The 24,189-nt window shown below is 39.4% G+C and overlaps 1 non-coding gene across 1 annotated transcript; it reads right to left on the reverse strand.

The window, feature by feature from the left end:
- Positions 1-13,576: 13,576 nt before the first annotated feature.
- Positions 13,577-13,648, reverse strand: Trnaq-cug. The gene has a single exon. It is a non-coding gene; the product is annotated as a tRNA-Gln (tRNA).
- Between the last annotated feature and the right edge of the window lie 10,541 nt (positions 13,649-24,189).

Raw genomic sequence — 24,189 nt, forward strand, 5'->3', positions numbered from 1 at the left:
GAACAAATTTAAGAATATTTTTTCTGCTCTTTAGTAAACAACGTAAGCTTTGCAACTATGTGGTTTTGAGTTCGGTCCCATTACGTGGCACCCTGCATTGTCATTTTTGTGCATCAAGCATTTGGTTGAATTTTCTTGTTCTTGGATTGCAAACGCATACCCTTCAAAGTGAGAGTCCATGTTAGACTGCATTGATTTTCAATCTTATTATCATCTCAGAGCTTTCTGCTTACATACATACATACATACATACGTATGTATGTATGTATGTATGTATGTATGTATGTATGTATGTATGTATGTATGTATGTATGTATGTATGTATGTATGTATGTATGTATGTATGTATGTATGTATGTATGTATGTATGTATGTATGTAGTATGTATGTATGTATGTGCTTATCTCTCTCTCTCTCTCTCTCTCTATATATATATATATATATATATATATAATATATATATATATATATATATATATATATAGCTCTCCTGTGTGATTCTTCTGTCCGGCATTCACCATGATAGATCGCTAGCCACTACACATTCATTATTTTCTCTACTTGTTTCTTTCTGTGTTCCTTTCTGTGGAAGAGCGTAGGCTCGAAACATTAAAGACTTTTTCACTTCTTGAGTGTTATACTAATATATTAATACATCTGTTTGTTGTCTACACCACCTGCCTTCAGCTTTTGTTTTTTTGTGAATTCTCCCTATATACACTACCGTCAGAAATTAATTAGCACCCTTGATTTGCTCTTCACTCAAGGTATGTGCTGTCACCTAGTGGTCATATCTCGAACTATTGCTTTGTTGCGAGTTCACTGTTGCACAGAACGATGACGTAACTTTGTTTGCAGAGCAGTTTGAGAGTCTACAGCCTTATGATGTTGACATAGCAGTGCAACAAATTGGAGTGCGGATGCAGACAAATCTTCCTTTGTTTAATAGATATAGGTAGCGCCTCGCAAGGACCGAAATCACACCATACTAAGTTTTCTCATCGCGTAAGACGTTTTGAACAGCTCATAGGTTAATTGATTTAACGTATTTAATGTAGAAATTTGAGAAGTGCTAATTAATTTCTGACGCAAGTGTATATATATATATATTACGGAGATGTACTTGCATAGCAAGTGATTTGATCTGAGATCTTGTGCTGAAACGAAAACAATTGCAGCGTGGAAGGTGTTTGTAAGCCATTTAAGAAACACACAAAAGCCGTTCGATTCACTTCAACATTTAAGTTTATATATATATATATATATATATATATATATATATATATATATATATATATATATATGCGAAAGGGTGCTTAAAACTTCCTGGCTTTATGGGAGTTGCGAAAGGCCTGGTTGGAGGACCGACTGACCGAGTTCTTTTACAGGGCTTAGAAAAAATTGAAGGACCGCTGCAATATGTGTGTGAATCTGAGAGGGGAATATGGCGAATAAAATCATAATTAACTGATTCTCCTGTAATTTCTTTTACCCAAAACCGGGAACTTTTCAGCACTCCCTCGTGTATATATACATACCTACATACATATATATATATATATATATATATATATATATATATATATATATATATATATATATATATATATTATATATATATATATATATATATAGAGAGAGAGAGAGAGAGAGAGAGAGAGGGATTGAGAGAATGAGAGAAGGAGTGTGTGTGTGTTCACCCGCATGATAACCACTTGAAGTTTTTCAAATTTTCAGCACATTCTTTTCAAAATATGTACTTCGGATATAAGTTTGCATACTGAGGACGGAAATTGCATTCATTTGTGTAGATATTAGTAAGAAAAAAGTCATAAGTGCTTAAAATTATGTATTTTTAGCCAACCGGCAACCTCCATTTGGCGGCATGTCGTCTGTGTCGATTTCCGCACGTACCTCTACATACCTTCCCGACCTGCTAGAAATAGCTCCCAAATCTTCCTTAAGCTACTTTCCACAACGTTTAAAAAGGACGAAGGACGAAGCATTGTGCCACAGTACCGTTGATTTTCTATATGATCGTCCATTGTCTTGGAGAATCGCAATGTAAATCTTTTATTGAGCTCACGTTTGTCGAAAATTAATAACAAATTTTAAACACAAAACAAAAATGATGAAACATATATATATTCTTGTTTCCTTTGTTAGGCATAGGAGTGGCTGTGTGGTAAGTAGCTTGCTTACGAACCACATGGTTCAATCCCACTGCGTGGCACCTTGGGCAAGTATCTTCTACTGTAGCCTCGGGCCGACCAAAGCCTTGTGAGTAGATTTGGTAGACGGAAGCTGAAAGAAGCCTGTCGTATATATGTATGTATATATATATGTATGTTTGTGTGTCTGTGTTTGTGCCCCCTAACATCGCTTGACAACTGATGCGGTTCGGCAAAAGAGACCGATAGAATAAGTACTAGGCTTACAAAGAATAAGTCCTGGGGTCGATTTGCTCGACGATCCATCATGGCTGCAGTCAAATGACTGAAACAAGCATGTATGTATGTATGTATGTATGTATGTATGTATGTATGTATGTATGTATGTATGTATGTATGTATGTGTATAAACTTAAACAACGTTGCCTGATATAGAGATGATATGAAAAATCCGGTGTTATCATCTTAAAAAGGAAACACTTTATAAAGGGAAACTCATTGGTACTGATTTCTGTCAACCGCCGACTGCATTAACACATCGACTGAATCTAACTATCAATAGATACATGCGATAGAGGCGAACCGTAAGCCATCTCTCCTGCATGGATAATTAAAGACAAGTTATAAGAGACAACGCCTAGTTGAAATACCTACAAGAAACTGCATATGAATTTAGCAGTGATATCAAAATAAGTACGGGATTAAAACAAATATGCCAAAGATTCTCTAAGAAAAGGCAAATTAATTAAAAAAATTAAAACATCAAGTTTAGATTTAGGCAGTGAAATTAGAGAATTAGAACGGAACCGCCCATACAAGTGTTTTGAAGCGGAGTTGAATGTGATAAGATACGGCGTAGAGAAATGAAGGGGAAAATTAGTTAGGAGTCAGCCTTAATACTACTAAAAGCTGAACTTAGCGCCGGAAATGAGATTATAGCTGGTATGGATAGATAGAATATATCAACTACCACAAGGGAAAGGGGATGTCTCGAACAAATAGAGGACTATTACAAAGTAAACATTGTGGGCCTAGAAAAATACTCAGAGGCAAAAGGTAAACTGAATGCTGTATAATATGACAGCACGACAAAGGGCGATCTATCGTCTCTAGTAGACCTTTCCGTCGATTTCCGTAAAATTTTTTTTTTTACATATGGGCTTGCGGGAACTTTTGAAGTAATATACATACATATACACATACACCGAGTAAAAAAATTCAGTTATCTCTTTCTTTCACACATTAATCTGTCTCTTCACACACACTAACAGAAGCACTTCACTTACACAACATACTGTCTGTCTCCCACATTCCATCAAATACACACACACACACACACATATGTACATCAATGCTTCCCATGCACGGTAACTTCAAAAGAATTTCCCTCGTCATACAATCGCTTTCTCTTAGTCTCTTTCGCTCTCATTACTTCAAAAGTTCCCGCAAGCCCATATGTAAAAAAAAAAAATTTTTTTTGCGGAAATCGACGGAAAGGTCTACTAGAGACGAAGGATTGCCCGACAAAGAAAAACAAGACAAAAAAAAAACACCAATAATATTCTAGATACAAATGTCACGGAGCAAAAATAAATTTTCATTTAGAGAAAATAATTTAAATTATTAAAAAGAAGTTAGGAGAAAAGAAGGATCTTTTCGGTTTGAACGGCAGTTTTTTCTAGTGGTGTCATATGAAATTGTCACCCATAATTATGACCCTAGTATCGATCTATTGCATTTCAATCTGTTTTAGGGTTAGGGTTAGTTAGGGGTGGGGGGAAGGGTATCTATTTTTCTTCACAAATGTAAATAAACCCAATCTGTTTCTTAAACGAGGGACATATTCATACGGCACAGAATGTTTTTTACCTCAATAGACGGCAGTGATTGGCTGGAATTGCAGAAATTGAAGAAAAAACAACAACAAATATCTTACAAACTATAGAATTTTCTCAATAAAGCCAAGTGAAAAAGATGTTTTATAAACACATTCTACCAGTATACGAAGTTAAAATTTTTAGTTACCTAGAAATTATGTTAAAAACTGCCGTTCAAACCGAAAAGATCTGAAAAGAAATATATAATTGAATCAAAACATGACTGTGTGGTTCAGAAGCTGGCTTTGCAACCACGAGGCTTCGGGTTCAGTACCACTGCGTGGCACCTTGGGCAAGTCACTTCTACTATGGCTCCGGGCCGACCGGTACCTTTTAAGTGAATATGGTAGGGTAAACTGGGTGGAAGCCCATCGTGTGTGTGTGTGTTTACATGTATGTATTTGGTGTTTGTCCTCAACCACGGCTCAATAACCGATGCTAACTTGTTTGCGTTACCATAATTTTTCTAGCTGCTTGGCAAAGAGAGACCGATAGAATATGTATCTGAGCTTAAGATAAATCCTGGGGTCGATTTGTTCGACTAAACACGTCAATGCACTGCTCCAGTATGGACGGATATACAATCGTGAGGTTGCTACTTCGATTCCCGCACCGGGTTGTATGTTGTGTTCTTGAGCAAGACACTTTATTTCACATTGCTCCAGTTCACTCAGCTGTAGAAATGAGTTGCAACGCCACTGGTGCCTTTGTCTTTCCCTTCCGAAAGGGAAGGCTGGTATGCATGGGCGGCTGCTGATCTTCCACCAACAACCTTGCTCGGACTTGTGCCTCGAAGGGAAAATTTCTAGGTGTAATTCCATTATCATTCATGATCTAAGGGGATCTTAACCCTAAGCATTTAAGTGTATGTACTATTCTATGTAGTGTCCGTCCATCCAGCTTCAATCGAAAAGTACTAGTCGACTAGAAGCTATTGCAAAAGACACTGTTCTACACAGGGTGGGATCTGTTTCTTTATTACCCACAAGGGGCTAAACACAGAGGGGACAAACAAGGACAGACAAACGAATTAAGTCGATTACATAGACCCCAGTGCGTAACTGGTACTTAATTTATCGACCCCGAAAGGATGAAAGGCAAAGTCGACCTCGGCGGAATTTGAACTCAGAACGTTACGGCAGGCGAAATATAGCTACGCATTTCGCCCGGCGTGCTAACGGTTCTGCCAGCTCGCCGCCTTCTACACACAGTGGGATCGTGATTGTAATACGAACTTCTTAAGCAATTTAGCCATACTGCGATCGCTCGTAGGCGTTGTATTTATATTCAACCAACAATATATACAAGTTATAACAGTAGCTGTCTTTATTTGACTGCTTCCATAAACGGCATCCTTTCATTCTTAATGATAAAGTTGCATGAGATATATCAACACATAGTCATAAATATATTATAAATAAACATTTCTTATCAGCAAGAAAAGCAATCAGTTAGTTCAGATTCAGTGATCTGAAGAGAAAGATGTATGATGCTTGAATAACACGGGAGATTTATCAAGTGTAAGACAGTGTAAATACTGGAGTGTGTTATGGTGCAGCAATGATGCAGATGTGTTGTGCAGTGCAATGGCAGTGCAATAGCAATCTGATTTTTCTTTCTTTCTTTCTTTCTTCTTTTTTTTTTTTTGTAATGTTTTTATTCTTTGTCAAGGACGCACAGTACTCATCACCCTTTTCGGAACTTCCGAAAGTAGAAGGAGGTAAGGAGGAAGAAATGTACCCTCATAGCAGAGTCCTGACTAGAATACATGCAGAAGAATGGGTTCCTCCATGGTAACTCAGCCAGAGTATGCGCCACTTGGGACAGTCCTTGAGTTTACCATCCTTCATCCCAGGACCCCGAATCTATACAAGCCTATACAGCAGGCCCGCAAAGTGCCCCCCACCACCAAAAAGAAAAGCGCTGCCCGGGGCGGCTCTTCCCTCTCCCTGCACCATCCCGTTCGCCACTTATTTCTTTACCACCCACAAAGGGCTAAATACAGAGAGGACAAACAAACAGATTAAGTCGATTATATCGACCCCGAAAGGATGAAAGGCAAAGTCGACCTCGGCGGAATTTGAACTCAGAACGTAGCGGCAGACGAAATACGGCTACGCATTTCGCCCGGCATGCTAACGTTTCTGCCAGCTCGCCGCCTTATAACAGCAGACAAAATACCTATTTCTTTACTACCCACAAGGGCCTAAACACAGAGAGGACAAACAAGGACAGACAAACGGATTAAGTCGATTACATCGATCCCAGTGCGTAACTGGTACTTAATTTATCGACCCCGAAAGAATGAAAGGCAAAGTCAATCTCGGCGGAATTTGAACTGAGAACGTAGCGGCAGACGAAATACCGCTAAGCATTTCACCCGGCGTGCTAACGATTTTACCAGTTCCCAAACTTGCAGTATAATATAAATATTGCAGTGTATTACAGTGTAATGGTGAGGTAGTTACAGTGTAGTAATATACATATAAATACAACAGTGTACTACTGTGCGCGATAGTAGTAGTGTAGTGTAAAAATTGCAGTATATAGCTGTGTGGTGTAGTGGTATGCCAAGTAAAAATTGCAGTATACAGCTGTACAGTAAAGTGGTAGGGTGGTGACATTGCAGTGTGGTGTAAAAATTACAGTATATAGCTGTGTAGAGTAGAGGTAACTTAGTAACATCGTAGTGTGGGTGCAAAAATTATAGTATACAGCTGTGTAGAGTAGTGGTAGTTTCGTAACATTGTAGTGTGGTATAAAATTATACTATATAGTTGTGTAAAGTAGCGGTAGTTTAGTAACATTGTAGTGCGGGTGTCAAAATTATAGTATATAGCTGTGTAGAGTAGTGATAGGGTACTTTAAAAATTACAGTATGTAGCTGTGTAGAGAAGTGGTAGTTTCGTAACATTGTAGAGTGGTGTAAAATTATAGTATATAGCTGTGTAAAGTAGTGGTAGTTTATTAACATTGTAGTGTGGGTGTCAAAATTATAGTATATAGCTATGTAAAATAGTGGTAGCTTAGTAACATTGTAGTGTGGGTGTAAAATAATAGTATACAGCTGGGTAGAGTAGTGATAGAGTAGTGTAAAAATTACAGTATATAGCTGTGTAGAGCAGAGGTAGTTTCGTAACATTGTAGTGTGGGTGTAAATATTATAGTATATAGCTATGTAAAATAATGGTAGTTTAGTAACATTGTAGTGTGGGTGTAAATATTATAGTATATAGCTGTGTAGAGTAGTGGTAGTTTCGTAACATCGTAGTCTGAGTGTAAAAATTGCAGTATGTTGCTAAGCAGCGTAGTGGTTTAAAGCTAGGCTGCAGTGTAGAAGTGCAATGGTACCATGTGTTTCCAATACTATCAAGCTTCAAGTGTATGTCGATATTTATCTCGACGTCACGGCATATTTTATTCCACGTCAACTGTTGCAGCTTGGCTTTTTCATTGATGAGGAGTTAAACACGTACATCTGGCACCAGGTGGCGATGGCAACAGGATATATTGACAAAACAGCTGTATGTAAGTGTGTCATGAGAACTACTGTTTCGAACGGAGGCCCTTTATTGGAAAAGACATGGGGATTTATCACAATGGAGCTGCTCTAGCTCTTACTGTTTCTTTTCTTTTTCTTGTTGTTTTTATTTTTTTTGGTATTTGTTATTGCTTTTATCGTTGTCGTTGCTTTTGTAATTACTATCTTAAAAAACGTGCTGTTGCTGCTTTTGTTACAAGTGCCGGCGCTCAGCAGAATCGGTTGTGGAACGACAAACTAATGAGCTGTAGTATTTGATTGTGACCCTTTACGTTTTAAGTTCGAATTCTACCCATGCTGATATTATCTTTCGTTATCCTAAGGTACGACAAAATACGTACCAGTGATGTTCTGGAGTAGATTAAGGATCTTTTCGGTTTGAACAGCAGTTTTTTCTAGCGGTGTCATATGAAATTGTCACCCATAATTGTAGTATAATTACGACCCTAGTATCAATCTATTGCATTTCAATCTGTTTTGGGGTTAGGGTTAGAGTCAGGGTTAGTTAGGGTTAGGGGTGGGGGGAAGGGTATCTTTTTTTTCTTCAGAACTGTAAATAAACCCAATCTGTTTCTTAAACGAGGGACATATTCATACGGCACAGAATGTTTTCACCTCAATAGACGTCATTGGTTGGTTGAAATTGCAGAAATTGAAGAAAAAAAACAACAAATATCTTACAAACTATAGAATTTTCTCAATAAAACCAAGAGAAAAGATGTTTTATAAACACATTCTACCAGTATACGAAGTTTAAAAGTGTTTAGTTACGTGGTAATTATTTTAAAAAACTGCCGGTGAAACCGAAAAGATCCTAGATTAAATCTTGTATAGCCCTTCCCATAAAAAGATGCCCCCCCCCCAACTTTTTTTTTTAGAAATAATTCTATTACTAGATTGATGGGTTTTAGAGAATTGTTAGAGCAGAAATCTTCAACCTTTGCACCGCAGCCCCAGAGTATTTACCCCCACAGAAGAAACAACTGCACCCCAAAACTGCAGTACTTACACCACACTGTATGTGTTTGTATAGAGAGTAGAGTGCGGCGTTTTACGGTTCAAATCCGAGGAGCACGAAGCGAAGTACCCATGGACCTGATTACCCATCAACTATTTATAATTATACAGTACTTCTTCCCCCTCCTTCCCCACGGGCTCGGGAATAAAATTTGCTTAGGGGGTGCAAACCCAGGTCCAAAAATATTTACAAACAAGGTCTTGTTTTTTTTTTGTTATTTATTTTTGTGTTTTTTTTTTCTTTGAGAAGGAACCTAACTTCAAGCTACTTTTTATTTACCGTTTTCTAAATCTGAGAAAAATAAGTAGAGCTGCAAATTTTGGTTCTGCATTCCACAAAAATTCTAGGGGGTGCACTTGCAGCACTTGCACCCCCTGTTCCCGGGCCCATGTCCTTCCCGTTTTCATTTTATTTCTATTCATACATTTAAACAACGATTCTCAACCATATTTTATCTGTGGACCCCTTTGATTACTACTTTATTCTAGTGGACTCCCTTTATTATTTTATTCTGCTGAACTCCCATAGCCATTTGATGTTTAAAAACTAGTTTTATAGATACTTCTTTCAAAATTCTTATTTTGCTTATCGTGCATTTACTTGTGTGGGCTGAACTATGTAAAACGGCAGAGAAAGAAACCTGACTATTTCTTATAATACACACATCTAAAACAAAAAATTTTCATGGACCCATAAAATGCTATTGTAGACCCGATTTTGCTTGTGTGGGACCCCAGAAATCTTATAGGGAACCTGGTCGAGAATACCGATCTATAGGAATAAGACATTTTCTTTTGTTCTTACAAAACAGTCTTTCGTGATGCATAATTGTTGCTCACCGCTACTGGTGGATTTATATAGAAATCAAGGAAGGCGGCGAGCTGGCAGAACCGTTAGCACGCCGGGCGAAATGCGTAGACGTATTTCGTCTGCCGTTACGTTCTGAGTTCAAATTCCGCCGAGGTCGACTTTGCCTTTCATCCTTTCGGGGTCGATTAAATAAAGTACCAGTTACACACTGGGATCGATGTAATCGACTTAATCCGTTTGTCTGTCCTTGTTTGTCCCCTCTATGTTTAGCCCCTTGTGGGTAATAAAGAAACATATATAGAAATCAAGGTATGGGGGGAAAAGCCATCAAGTGGAACTGAAGGTATTTGTACGAAAAGGAAGTGTAAAAACATAATACTTGATACTGAATATGATGTGTTATAAAGGCTTGATGCAGGAGAAAAATAATTAGCCTCATTAAACTTTAAAGACTGCAACTTCTACAATACATGACGACAGAGAAAAAAATTAAGTCAAGTAGTTCACGAAATTACTTCGTTAACTGCTGGAGTTTTGTTTGTTTTGTTTTTTTTTTTTCATCTTTTTCATAGATCTAATGTGATGCTTAAAATGGGACGGCTCTTTGGTGTACGGTTCAAGGATCAGACTCGACGTAATGCACCGATAAGCACGATGGCAATAATTAAAAAAAGAAACTAGAAGTTTCAATGGCGAATTGCAGAAAAGGGAAGGTAAAACGTATAAATAAAAGCCGTTTACTGGATGATGATAAAGGTTGGTTTGAAAGGTTCGAATTTGCATAACATAAAAATGATTGATGAAGCCGCTAGTGCTGCTACTAATTATTCTAAATAGCTGTAAAAAAAATTATTGCTGAAGGGGGCAACACAACAGAGCAAGTGTACAATGAAGATAAAGTTGAACTTTTATAGCTCATCCCTAACTTTTGTTTCCCCGGAATACAAATAAGTACTAGGATTTAAAGCTTCCAAAATTCGTCTGACGTTCTTTTGAGAGGAAATGTCTTCGGTGATATGGTATTAGATCACCTATTCGTGTAGCACTCCGGAAATCCAAAGGATTTCAAAGGCCACACAATGTTTAATTTGCCTCTGAATTGACGCTCGAATAAGAAAGCAAGGAATGGCTAAGAACGTTTTCGAAGAGTGGTTTATAAGTATTTTTTTGTCTTGTAGAAAGGTACGACAAAGCATTGATTATTTTTTAAACAATGCAGCTAGCCGCCCAATGAACTTAAATGAGCTTTCTGATAATGCGATAGTAAAATATATCCCTAAGAGTAAGGTGGCGAGCTGGCAGAAACGTTAGCACGCCGGGCGAAATGCGTAGCCTTATTTCGTCTGTCGTTACAGAATATTGTGTTCTACTAAGGCGGCGAGCTGGCAGAAACGTTAGCACGCCGGGCAAAATGCTTTGTCGTATTTCGTCTGCCGCTACGTTCTGAGTTCAAATTCCGCCGAGGTCGACTTTGCCTTTCATCCTTTCGGGGGTCGATAAATTAAGTACTGAGGTCGATGTAATCGACTTAATCCGTTTGTCTGTCCTTGTTTGTCCCCTCTCTGTTTAGCCCCTTGTGGGTAGTAAAGAAACATATATCCCCAAGAGTACGCCTTCTTTGCTCCAGCTAAATGATCAGTTTGAAATGGCTAACCATAAGGTATATTATTTGACATCAACTTATGAAAGCTATTGATAAGGCGGACAACTGATAGAGATGGTAACTTATGAAAAATGTTTAACAATGAATGCTGTGTATAACATGTCTAGATCATGGGGTGAAATTAAACCCTCAGCTTTGCATGGTGCTTGGAAAAGTATATGACTAGACTGTATCCACAATCAGAAAGTCTATATTAAACTCGGAAAGATATTGTGACTCTTGCAAATGATTCAAGGTTTAAATAAGTCATACACTATGATGCGGTTTGGTTACTAGTGTTCCATAGAGAAAGTTTATCTAACGAGGAACGGATGATATTAGAACAAGAGCCAGCTCAGAATACAGATCCGGAAATTCCAACACCTCCACTTAAATTGAATGCAAAGAATATTGCAAAAGTGTTGGCACTTATCGAGGAAAGCCTGAAAGTTTTGCTGATAATAAAACTTATAAATGTAACTTAAAACTTATAAGAAGAGTTTAAAATAAGCTAACTTTTTACACTGAACTGTACAAAGAGATGATACGCAACAAACATCACACAATTTTATATCTTCACTCCGCAAAGCAGATGTTGAACGATGGTTGATGATGCATATAATTTATTCTTTTTTTCCCGAAAATATCCGACGGATCGTATTAGCACTTAATAACACGAAAATCGATGTGAAATTTTGTTTCACGTTACGGCAGTTTTTTTTTTTAGAAAATCATTATACGTGTAATGCAGTGGATTGCTTATATACATGCATATCTGTGTGTGTGTGTGTGTAGAAACAAACAAACAAGATGATACGCAATATCAGGATGGGCTTGATATATATATATATATTTATACACACACACACACACGCACGCACGCACGCACGCACGCACACACACACACACACACACACACGCACACACACAAACAAACACACAGATTCTCAGCCGCTTCATCCAATTGCAACAACGACGCCTCCGTTGACTAGGAACACCACATGTCAGATGGGAGAGGCCCAAAAGACCTATTGCATAGTGAACCGGTCACTGGTAAAAGGACACATATGACTTCCATCTTAGTTTCAAAGATGTCTGCAAGAAGGACATGAAATCTCCTTTTATGTGAACATTGAACAGTGAGACAACATTGGAGGTTAGAAGTTGACAAGGCTTTAAAAAGAGAAGAGAAGGTCGGATTTGCTGTTGACTGACAACGCTTTCAATCACTGCAACTGGAACTTCAATCACATGTTTTACGGTCACGACAGATACTGATTCACCATTAAGACCACAAGACGTTCTCATAAACCATAAATCATCCGTGTTTTCGCGAGACTAACGGGTGCCTCCTCCATATGTACGCATACTTGTTTCAGTCATTAGACTGCGGCCGTGCTGGGGCACCAACTTGAAGAATTTTAGTCGAATATATCGACCCCGGTATATTTTTTAAAGGATGGTACTTATTCTATCGAGTTCTTTTACCGAACTGCTAAGTTATGCGGACGTAAACATACCCGCACCGGCTGTGGTGGAGGAACAATCACAGACACAAAGACACACATGTACACACAAACACGCACGCACACACACACAAACACGCACATACACACATATACGACAGGCTTCTTTCAGTTTCCGTCTACCAAATCCACTCACAAGGCTTTGGTCGGTCAGAAGCTATAGTAGAAGACACCTAAGGTACTAGGCTGTGGGACTGAACCCGGAACCATGTGGTTGGAAAGCAAGCTTCTTACCTCACAGTCACGCCTGCGTTTATATATATATATATATATATATATATATATATATATATATATATATAATATATATATATATATATATAATATATATATATATATATATATATACTAGAAAGGTAAAGTTCGGTCGAACACATCAGCTCCCGGTATTTGACTGTGGCCATTCTGGAGCACCACCTTTAGTCGAGCAAATCAACCCCAGGACTTTTTCTTTGTAAGCCTAGTACTTATTCTATCTGTCTCTTTTGCCGAACCGCTAAATTACGGGGGAAGTAAACACACCAGCATCGGTTGTCAAGCGATGTTGGGGGGGGGGGGGCACAAACAGACACAAACATATACACACGCACACATATATATATATATATACACATATACATATATACGTCGGGCTTCTTTCAGTTTCCGTCTACGAAATCCACTCACAAGGCTTTGGTCGGCCCGAGGCTATAGTAGAAGACACTTGCCAAAGGTGTCACGCAGTGGGACTGAACCCGGAGGTATGTGGTTGGTAAACAAGCTGCTTACACATTCAAAATTTTAAAAAAAATCTTTTTCATGGAAATTGAAAGAAAATGTGTATGTTAAGAGGTTAAATGTGTGATTAAATGTTGTGTCGTGTTTAGTTACGGCCCTTTACTTTCTAATTTCGAATCCTGCAAGACTTAATTTTTTTTTTTTTTTTCTAGTCTCAGCTCAGAGCTGCGGCCATGCTGATGCACCGCCGTTTAAAAATGAAGGAGCGATAATTAGGTTCTACCGAGATTTGAACTCGGATCGCTGGATTCAGAGTCCAGAGTGCTAACCATTACACCATAGAACCTTCCCCAATTGTTCATTTTATTTTACGAGGGTTAATGAAATTATATGCTTTGTTTGTGGTTGATTTCATCAGCAGGTCTCCTTCCCACTAAATATATATATATATATATATATATATATATATATATATAATATATATATATATATCTATATATATATATATATATATATATTATATATATATATATATATATATATATATATATATATATATATATACATGAATCGTTGCCAATATAGAGCAAGATTTTTATTGCTGCAGTTGTTTTGTTTCTTTTCTTTCTTCTTTCTTTTTTTTTTTGCTTTTGTTTTTGCTTTTGTTTTTACTTTTGTTTTTATCGTTGCATCTGTTGCCGATAGCTACACTGCTGCTGTCGTTGCCGCTGTCGCGTTATTGTTGCTATTGGTCGTTGTAAGTTGCTGTTGATTACAAGCGTTGTTTCTTTTTCCGTTCATTTGCAACAGCTGTTGTTCTCATTGTTGCTGTTGCTATTACTTGTGTTTGTGTAATTAAAAGCCATTTTTATTTGTTTAGTATTGACGACCGCATGCTATATAAGAGTCGGTGTGTGAGTGCACGCACGCATGAGTGTGTATATGTATGTATGGGGGGATTATAATCAGTTAATATTCGCAAGTACATGTCATTCCTTTCTTCTCTTCTACTTTTGATACTCCGCTCCTTTTTAATGATAATACTGCACAAGATACATCAACGCATGCCATGTTAAACAATAAACACAAAGGACTTCATAAAAATTAGGGCTGATCGCATACAGTTTCCTCTTCGACCAAGGCGCCATCGACTTTTTCTAAAATTCCATTTGAAACGAAAGATGACGGCGATCCGCTTCCCCACTCCCACTTCAACAGTAAACTTGTTGAAAGGTGAGTGCAGGGCCGGATTAAGATCCATAGAGGCCCTAAGCACTTAAAAGATTTTGGTACCCCCATATATTTATATATGAAATTGTGGAGGCGCAATGGCCCAGTGGTTAGGGCAGCGGACTCGCGGTCATAAGATCGCGGTTTCGATTCCCAGACCGGGCGTTGTGAGTGTTTATTGAGCGAAAACACCTAAAAGCTCCACGAGGCTCCGGCAGGGGATGGTGGTGATCCCTGCTGTACTCTTTCACCACAACTTTCTCTCGCTCTTTCTTCCTGTTTCTGTTTTACCTGTATTTCAAGGGGCCGGCCTTGTCACTCACTGTGTCACGCTGAATATCCCCGAGAACTACGTTAAGGGTACACGTGTCTGTGGAGTGCTCAGCCACTTACACGTTAATTTCACGAGCAGGCTGTTCCGTTGATTCGGATCAACCGGAACCCTCATCGTCGTAACCGACGGAGTGCTTCAGTGCTTCCCCATCCATATGAAATGAAAAATATAAATGCTCTTTACTCTTTTACTTGTTTCAGTCACTTGACTGCGGCCATTCTGGAGCACCGCCTTTAGTCGAGCAATACAATTTCAGTTTTAGATTCATTGAACTGAAATGACGAAAAGTAGGAGTCACTCGACTAACACGTGTAATCTACTCTCTTATTGGTGTCGATAAGTGTACCGCAATGTATTTTTATAATTTTGTGTAGTAGTGTCATGGTGGTAGTTGTGGTGGTGGTGGTGGTGCTTTTGGCGGTAGCTGTGGTAGTGGTGGTGGCGGTGGTGGTGGTGGTGGTGGTGGTGATGGTAGTAGTGGTAGTGTTGGTGTTGGAGCTATAGGTTGTGGTAGTGGAGATGGTATTGGTAGTGGTATTTATTGTGGTGATGGTGGTAGTGGTGGTGGTGGTGGTGGTAGTGGTGGTGGTGGTGGTGGTGGTGGTTGAAGAGGTAGTATTGGTGTTGGTGTTGGAGCTATATGTTGTGGTAGTGGAGATGGCATTTGTACTGGTATTTATTGTGGTGATGGTGGTAGTGGTAGTGGTGGTGGTGGTGGTGGTGATGGTGGTGGTGGCAGAGATGGTACCAGCGATGGGGTATGGCAGTAATGGTAGTGGCGGTGGTGATGGTTCTGGTGATGGTGGTGATGTCATTGATGCTATTGGTGCTGCTGCTGTTGCTGCTGCTGTTTGTTTGTTTGTTTGTTTGTTTGTTGAGCGAAGCGGTCTTCGTCCCAGAGTGGGAGAAGTCCGAAACGTGGTCCTTTGCTATTCGTAAGACCCGCGGAAGAGAAAGCAGGTCAACCCCGACACCGAGAGCATCGACGGATGGATGAATGCGCATCCAGGCTCAGCGGTTGCGTAGGAAGTCGGGGACAAGAAACAGGAAGAAAGAGTGAGAGAAAGTTGGAGCGAAAGAGTACAACAGGGGTCGCCACCACCCCCTGCCGGAGCCTCGTGGAGCTTTAGGTGTTTTCGCTCAATAAACACACACAACGCCCGGTCTGGGAATCGAAACCACGATCCTCCGACCGTGAGTTCGCTGCCCTAACCACTGGGCCATTGCGCCTCCACTGCTGCTGCTGTTGCCATTGCTGCTGCTACAGTTGGTGTAGGTGGTTGTGGTGTTGTAGTGTTTGTTTTACAGGTTTGCTGCAGCTGTTGTTTAATGAATAAACCCGAGATCAAGGTTTTTCCAACCATGATAAACTTCTCTTTTCTTCCAAATTATCCAATGTGTCCTATTTCTTGAAAGACAATAGCGTGTAATTCGAGGGATACTTAGCTGCTCTTTAAGCAGGTTGATCAAACGCCTACAAGCTCTCTCATTGCTGTTGTTACGAGTTATTGTATTTCAAAATCGTTCTTCTATTCAATCAACATTAATGAACGTGTGTGAAAGATCAGTCAGTGTGTGTGTGTGTGTATGAGTGAGTGTGAGTGAGTGTGTGTGTGTGAGTGTGTGTGTGTGTGTGTGAGTGTGAGTGTGAGTGAGTGTATGTGTGTGTGAGTGTGTGTGTGTTTGTGTGTGTGTATGTGTGAGTGTGTGTGAGTGTGTGTGTGTGTGAGTGTGTGTGTGTGTGTGTGTGTGTAAGTGTGTGTGTGTGTTTGTATCTAGGCCGCTATCACTGTTTAAAAACCTGTGTTAGCTAGTTTAAGTCTATATAACCAAGCAGTTCGGCAAAAGGGATCGATAGGATAATTACCAGACTTTACTAAGTAAGCACTGGGATCGATTTGTTCGACTAAAATCCTTCAAAACGGTGCCGCAGCATGACCGCAGCATGACCGCAGCCTCATGAGAGAAAGAACTGAATGATACACACACACGCGCGCACATACACACACACTCTCTCTCTCACACGCACGCACACACACGCACACTCACACACACACGGACGCACACACACACACACTCACACACACACGCACGCACACACACGCACATACACACACACATGTTTTTCTTTGAGATATTTCATCTCAAAAGTGTTCAAACTGGTCGCTAACAAAGTGACAAGACTTTTTCAGTTAAAAGATTCCCCGAGGTTTGTAAATGTGTGGTTGAGTTGATGTGTTGGTTGATCTGTCGATGCATATACCGGACTGTGTGCGTCTGTTCACATAAGAATCTCAGATGCGGGGAATTTTTTGGAATGTCTCACAAATCTCACTTTGCTGATGCACGAAACTCTGTTTTTGAGTCTCTTTGCTACACCTGCAGATTAAAAACATATAAACCTAGTTTTTGAATTCTGTTCTCCTGCCTGTATCACCAAATCTGTGCACGCGCGCGTTATACATACATACATACATACATACATACACACACACCCACACACACCCACACACACACTCACACATATACATATTAGAGGGATGACCACTATGTGGACAACCCTTATGCTAGAATATAGATCCGCTATGGTCTTACCACTAAGAAATATTCTCAAGAAAAATTTAGCAAAATTTAGCAAAATTTTGCTAAATTTTTCTTGAGAACATTTCTTAGTGGTACGACCATAGCGGATCTACTTCTAGCATAAGGTTTGTCCACATAGAGGTCATCCCTCTCATATGTATATAATACAATTTACTGAACCTTCAGACTTTAATATGCTAGACCACTGGTGTTAAATTGCTGTTAATTAAATTAATATCCAATTTCTCACCCTCATTTTAAATTTTATATATATATATATATATATATATATATATATATATACAGAGAGAGAGGAGAAGGAGAGAGAGAGAGGTAGTTCGATCTTATTCAAAGCTTGACCACTTCTTGTTAGATGTGCTCTTTTCGTGGCTTTTTGAGTCTTACGAGCTGTTTGAAAATTAGCAATGCAAACAGTGCAAAATATGTCTCACTTCAAGTAACACAGTGTTGTTTGCCTTGTTTGATATATGAATTTTAAAAAGCCTGATATATATATACCAATTAAGGACTGAACACGAAAAGTGGACAGTCAACATGCTAGATATAGACGTCAAATCGCCATTCTCCACAAAAGATTATGTTCTCAAATCAAACTCAGCACAAAGCCAAAGCAATAAACAAGTGAAAATATACGAAATAAAATAATTACCCATGTACTGATCAGTTTCGGCTATTATTATCCGCAAGGATAACTGCAGCCTTCATCAGCATGGTCCGTTGAGAATGCAATTTGCTGGACTAGATGCAAAAACAATACCGGAGTATCGCGTGCATGGAGTTCAACCTATTACATTCGAATATATCTTTCAAATGCATCTACTTTGGCGCGTTGAGACCCGAAAAAACCATTCTGCAGTTAATAATTAGCAGCAGTCAATTTATCGGTTAGAGAACATATTTATTTATATAAAATTAATTAAGGGTAGAAATTGATATTTATCAATTAAAACCAGTGGTCTAGCATATTAAAAAAGAATCCGAAGATTAAAATATTTATATATACCAATTAAGGACTGAACACGAAAAGTGGACAGACAACATGCTAGATATGGACGTCAAATCGCCATTCTCCACAAAAGATTATGTTCTCAAATCAAACTCAGCACAAAACCAAAGCAATAAACAAGTGAAAATATACCGATAAATTGACTGCTGCTAATTATTAGCTGCAGGCTGGTTTTTTCGGGTCTCAACGCGCCAAAGTAGATGCATTTGAAAGATATATTCGAATGTAATAGGTTGAACTCCATGCACGCGATACTCCGGTATCGTTTTTGCATCTAGTCCAGCAAATTGCATTCTTAACGGACCATGCTGATGAAGACTGCAGTTATCCTGCATTCTTAACGGACCATGCTGATGAAGGCTGCAGTTATCCTTGCGGATAATAATAGCCGAAACTGATCAGTACATGGGTAATTATTTTATTTCGTATATTTTCACTTGTTTATTGCTTTGGTTTTGTGCTGAGTTTGATTTGAGAACATAATCTTTTGTGGAGAATAGCGATTTGACGTCTATATCTAGCATGTTGTCTGTCCACTTTTCGTGTTCAGTCCTTAATTGGTATACATAAATATTTTAATCTTCGGATTCTTTTTTAATATGCTAGACCACTGGTTTTAATTGATAAATATCAATTTCTACGCTTAATTAATTTTACATATATATATATATATATATATATATATATAATATATATAATATATATATATATATATATATAGACCAGTGCAGGACTTACCTGCTTTATTACAAATATGTCATACGAGCATGTCTGCGAGAATGATCTTTGTGTCAATTGGGTCAACTGTATGAAGAAAAATTCTGAAATGTGAAGGTAAGTCAGACTTAGAAAGGCAAATCTTACCTCACGTTAAGCAACTGAAGGATCAAACTATTTCTGTTTTCAGCAAGGAGTTATTTTGCCGAAGTTCTCTTTTCAGTTTTGCATACTTTTCTTTCATTTCTTCAAAATCTTTTGTCTTAGACCAAGTCTCTTTTCACCAATTATTTCTGTTAAGAGAAATAGATTTAATATCTTTCTATACTATATGTGGAGGCGCAATGGCGTAGTGGTTAGGGCAGCGGACTCGCGGTCGCAGGATCGCGGTTTCGATTCCCAGACCGGGCGTTGTGAGTGTTTATTGAGCGAAAACACCTAAAAGCTCCACGAGGCTCCGGCTGGGGGTGGTGATCCCTGCTGTACTCTTTCACCACTTTTTCTCTCACTCTTTCTTTTGTTGGCCTGCTCGCTTAGCCAGCGGGGTGGCGTCATTCGAAGGCTAAAACAATGCGAACGCATTGTGACCAGCGATGTGTAACAACATCTGATTGTCTGGTCGGTCACGTGATCACGTGATCTATACTATATACAACTCCCCGAAGACTGGTTTTTAGCACGTCTATACATTTTTCTTTCATTGTCATGGTTCGCATTGTTGCTGCTTCCCAGTAGACAGGTCGCCATAAAAAAATCTCCTTAGCAATTCGCTCATTAACCATCCATATTAAATGGCCAGTCCACCTAAGTTGATTGGAGACCAGCATAGTATGAATTGAAGAGATCCTTGCTCACTCTAAAATCTCTGTCAGGTATAAATGATTTCAGCTAATTCTGAGAATTTGACGAAGACACTTTTGGTGGAAGCATTCTTAGAATTTTATGTGGTGGAAGCACTCCGTCGGTTACGACGATGAGGGTTCCGGTTGATCCGAATCAACGGAACAGCCTGCTCGTGAAATTAACGTGTAAGTGGCTGAGCACTCCACAGACACGTGCACCCTTAACGTAGTTCTCGGGGATATTCAGCGTGACACAGAGAGTGACAAGGCCGGCCCCTTGAAATACAGGTACAACAGAAACAGGAAGTAAGAGTGAGAGAAAGTTGTGGTGAAAGAGTACAGCAGGGATCACCACCATCCCCTGCCGGAGCCTCGTGGAGCTTTTAGGTGTTTTCGCTCAATAAACACTCACAACGCCCGGTCTGGGAATCGAAACCGCAATCCTATCACCGCGAGTCCGCTGCCCTAACCACTGGGCCATTGCGCCTGCCTTAGAATTTTATATGGTACTTGTATAAACAGTCCATGTTTCAGCCGAACAAAGAAAGAAAGATGGTACAAAAGCACAATGAAACCAAAATGTTTGTATTAATGACCTGTAAGAATTCTGTATTTCGCGATGCAACAATAATATACTACAAAGTATATTAAACATTTTTATATATTAATACTGTGTTCTGCTAAGGCGGCGAGCTGGCAGAAACGTTAGCACGCCGGGCGAAATGCTTAGCGGTATTTCGTCTGCGTTACGTTGTGAGTTCAAATTCCGCCGAGGTCGACTTTGCCTTTCATCCTTTCGGGGTCGATAAATTAAGTACCAGTTACGCACTGGGGTCGATGTAATCGACTTAATACCTATGTCTTTCCTTGTTTGTCCCCTCTGTGTTTAGCCCCTTGTGGGTAATAAAGAAATAGGTATTTCGTTTGCCGTTACGTTCTGAGCTCAAATTCCGCCGAGGCCGACTTTGCTTTTCATCCTTTCGGGGTCGAGTACCAGTTATGCATTGGGGTCGATATAGTCGACTTAAGCCGTTTGTCTGTCCTTGTTTGTCCTCTCTGTATTTAGCCCATGTGGGTAGTAAAGAAATAGGTATTTCGTCTGCCGTTACGTTCTGAGTTCAAATTCCAGCGAGGTCGACTTTGCTTTCATCCTTTTGGAGTCGATAAATTAAGTACCAGTTGCATACTGGCGTTGATCTAATCGACTGGCCCCCTTCCCCAAAATTTCGGGCTTTGTGCCTAGAGTAGAAAAGAATATTGTGTTCTACTAAGGCGGCGAGCTGGCAGAAACGTTAGCACGCCGGGCAAAATGCTTTGTAGTATTTCGTCTGCCGCTACGTTCTGAGTTCAAATTCTGCCGGGTCGATTTTGGCCTTTCATCCTTTCGGGATCGATAAATTAAGTACCATTTGCGTAATGGGATCGATCTAATCCACTGCTTGTGCCTAGAATAGAAAAAGTATACTGTTAGGAATTGATAAAATAAGTACCAGTGAAGTACTGGTGTAGATGTAATTGACTTACCCGCTCCCTCGTGACTTACCCGTTGTGCCAAAATTTGACGCCAATATTACAGTCTGGAGAAAAACCGGCGAGCTGGCAAAGTCGTTAGAATGCCTAGCAAAAAGCTTAGCGGCATTTCATCTGGTACTTATAAATCAATATTACAGCCTGAAGAAAAAGAATTGAACTCTTCTAGCATTCAGAAACATGTTCTTCTTTCATTTTTATTGAAGAAAAAAAATCGAAGTAAAGAAATCGAATTTTACTTTACAAATTAGCCGATATTAGCAACAAAAAACTGTTTGTATTAATATCTTCCATAGCATTCTAGAAATGGAAGTTATCAATCGATTTTCATGCTGTAGTGAACATGCAGAAGAAATTATTCAGTACTTTAGATGCATCTCATCTTTTACTGATTGGAAAGCGGCCATGCTGAGCACTGTCTTGAAGGAGCTAATGGATCCCCGGTACTTAGTTTTTAAGTCTGGCTCTTATTTTATTAGCTTCTTTTGTCGAACCGCTATGTTATAGGGACGTAAACAATTCATCACCGGTTGTCAAAGTGGTCATCTGAACAATATAAATACAAAAGATAAAAAATAAAGAACAAAAACATGGTTACTTTTTTTTTTTAATGAGTTTAACGAACAACAAGAAAAGGTAATTTTACATTGGAACATTTAGAAAGACCAATGATCAACTCCCAAGATTATTGACGGTTCTAGGATATTATTAGGAGCACTCCGTCGGTTACGACGACGAGGGTCCCAGCTGATACGATCAACGGAACAGCCTGCTCGTGAAATTAACGTGCAAGTGGCTGAGCACTCCACAGACACGTGTACCCTTAACGTAGTTCTCAGGGAGATTCAGCGTGACACACAGTGTGACAAGGCCGGCCCTTTGAAATACAGGTACAACTCATTTTTGCCAGCTGAGTGGACTGGAGCAACATGAAATAAAGTGTCTTGCTGAAGGACACAACGCGTCGCTTGGAATCGAACTCACGACCTTACAATCGTGAGCCGAATGCCCTAACCACTAAGCCACGCGCCTTTCTTAAGGTTCTAGGATAATTGCCACTGGGAAAATTTTCACCGGGATAATTGGCACTGGGAACATTGCCACTCGGAACATTACCCATGCGTGAACATTGCCACTGGGAAAACTGCCCGGGTGGGGGTCATTGCCACTGGGAAATATTCAGTGGCAGTCGTCCGCGCAAAGTTATTAGCACCAAGGAATTTCCACTAGTTAAGGAATCTTAACAGTACTAATGCTTGTTATGTTTCAAATAAGAACAACCAACGTGTGTATTAGTGCGCCGCAATCTTTTTTCATTTGCGGTACACTTAGATTCTTTTCAAAATTCGGCGGCACACCTGAACTAGAAATATAGCTAGAAGTATAGGGAAAAGTTACAGTCAGGTTGCACTGCGGCACACCTAGCATCGTCTCGTGGCACACCAGTGCGCTGCGACAGACCGATTGCGGAGCACTGGTGTATATAGATGTATCTTTTACTTGCTTCAGTCATTAGACTATGGTCATACTGGAGCACCACCATGAGGAATTTTTAGTCCAATGTATCAGGCCCAGTACTTATGTTTTAAAAGCCTGATATTTATTCTATCGGTATCTTTTTGCAGAACCGCTAAGTTACGGGGATGTAAACATACCAGCATCAGTTTTCAAGCAGTGGCGGGGAATACAAACAAAAAGACAGACACAAATATGTGTGTGTGCGTGTGTGTGTATGTGTGTGTGTGTGTGTCTGTGTGTGTATGGTAAGAAGCTTGCTTCCTATCCACATGGTTCCAAGTTCAGTCCCACTGCGTGGCACTCTGGGCAAGTGTCTTCTGCTATTGCCACGGGCCTACCAAAGCCTTGTGAGTGGATCTGTTAGACGGAAACTGAAAGAAGCCCGTCGTATATATATTTGTATGTGTTCGTGTGTGCGTATATATATAGTAATATATATATATATATATATATATATATATATATATATATATATATATACACATATATACGATACAACCACATTTACATATATGTGTGTGAGTGTAATATATGTTGTGCATCTACGCGTGTGTGTATGCTTGCGCGGCGTGAGTAAATCACATCGGTACAGATGAACTAAATGATGTTCGCAAAAGAAATTCTTTATGAATCGAAATTTACTTTTTAATGGGAAAGATTATAAACACCAGCTTACAATTGTAAGCGACTCTTACAGACAAGGGAGAACAATCTGAAATTACTTCGGGATAACTTGATCTTTATTTGCAAGCAAAGTTATAGCTTCGGGCATGTTCTGTCTTACCAAACCTCGTAGGTGCAACATAGTCGTCTCGCGCCTGCATAACCTATCAACATGTATCTTTAAAAATGGAAATAACAGTTGCGGGCAGTTTCAATCAGCAGTGATAGTAATACCCAAATACCCAGCACCAATGTACGCCTATGGCTATCAGTCTAGAACACTGGTTGTCAACCGGTGTCCATATGACCCTCGGGGTACCATGGAAAATTTTGTTGTTAAAATTGATGTGCATTAAATAGGTTATACTTTTATATTACACAAAATATTTTAACAATTTCTAGAACAATTCTAATAAACTTATTTAAAGGAGAGTATCGTAGTT

Source organism: Octopus sinensis, linkage group LG4 (assembly GCF_006345805.1).
Source record: "Octopus sinensis linkage group LG4, ASM634580v1, whole genome shotgun sequence".
NCBI classification, from domain to species: Eukaryota; Metazoa; Mollusca; class Cephalopoda; order Octopoda; family Octopodidae; genus Octopus; species Octopus sinensis.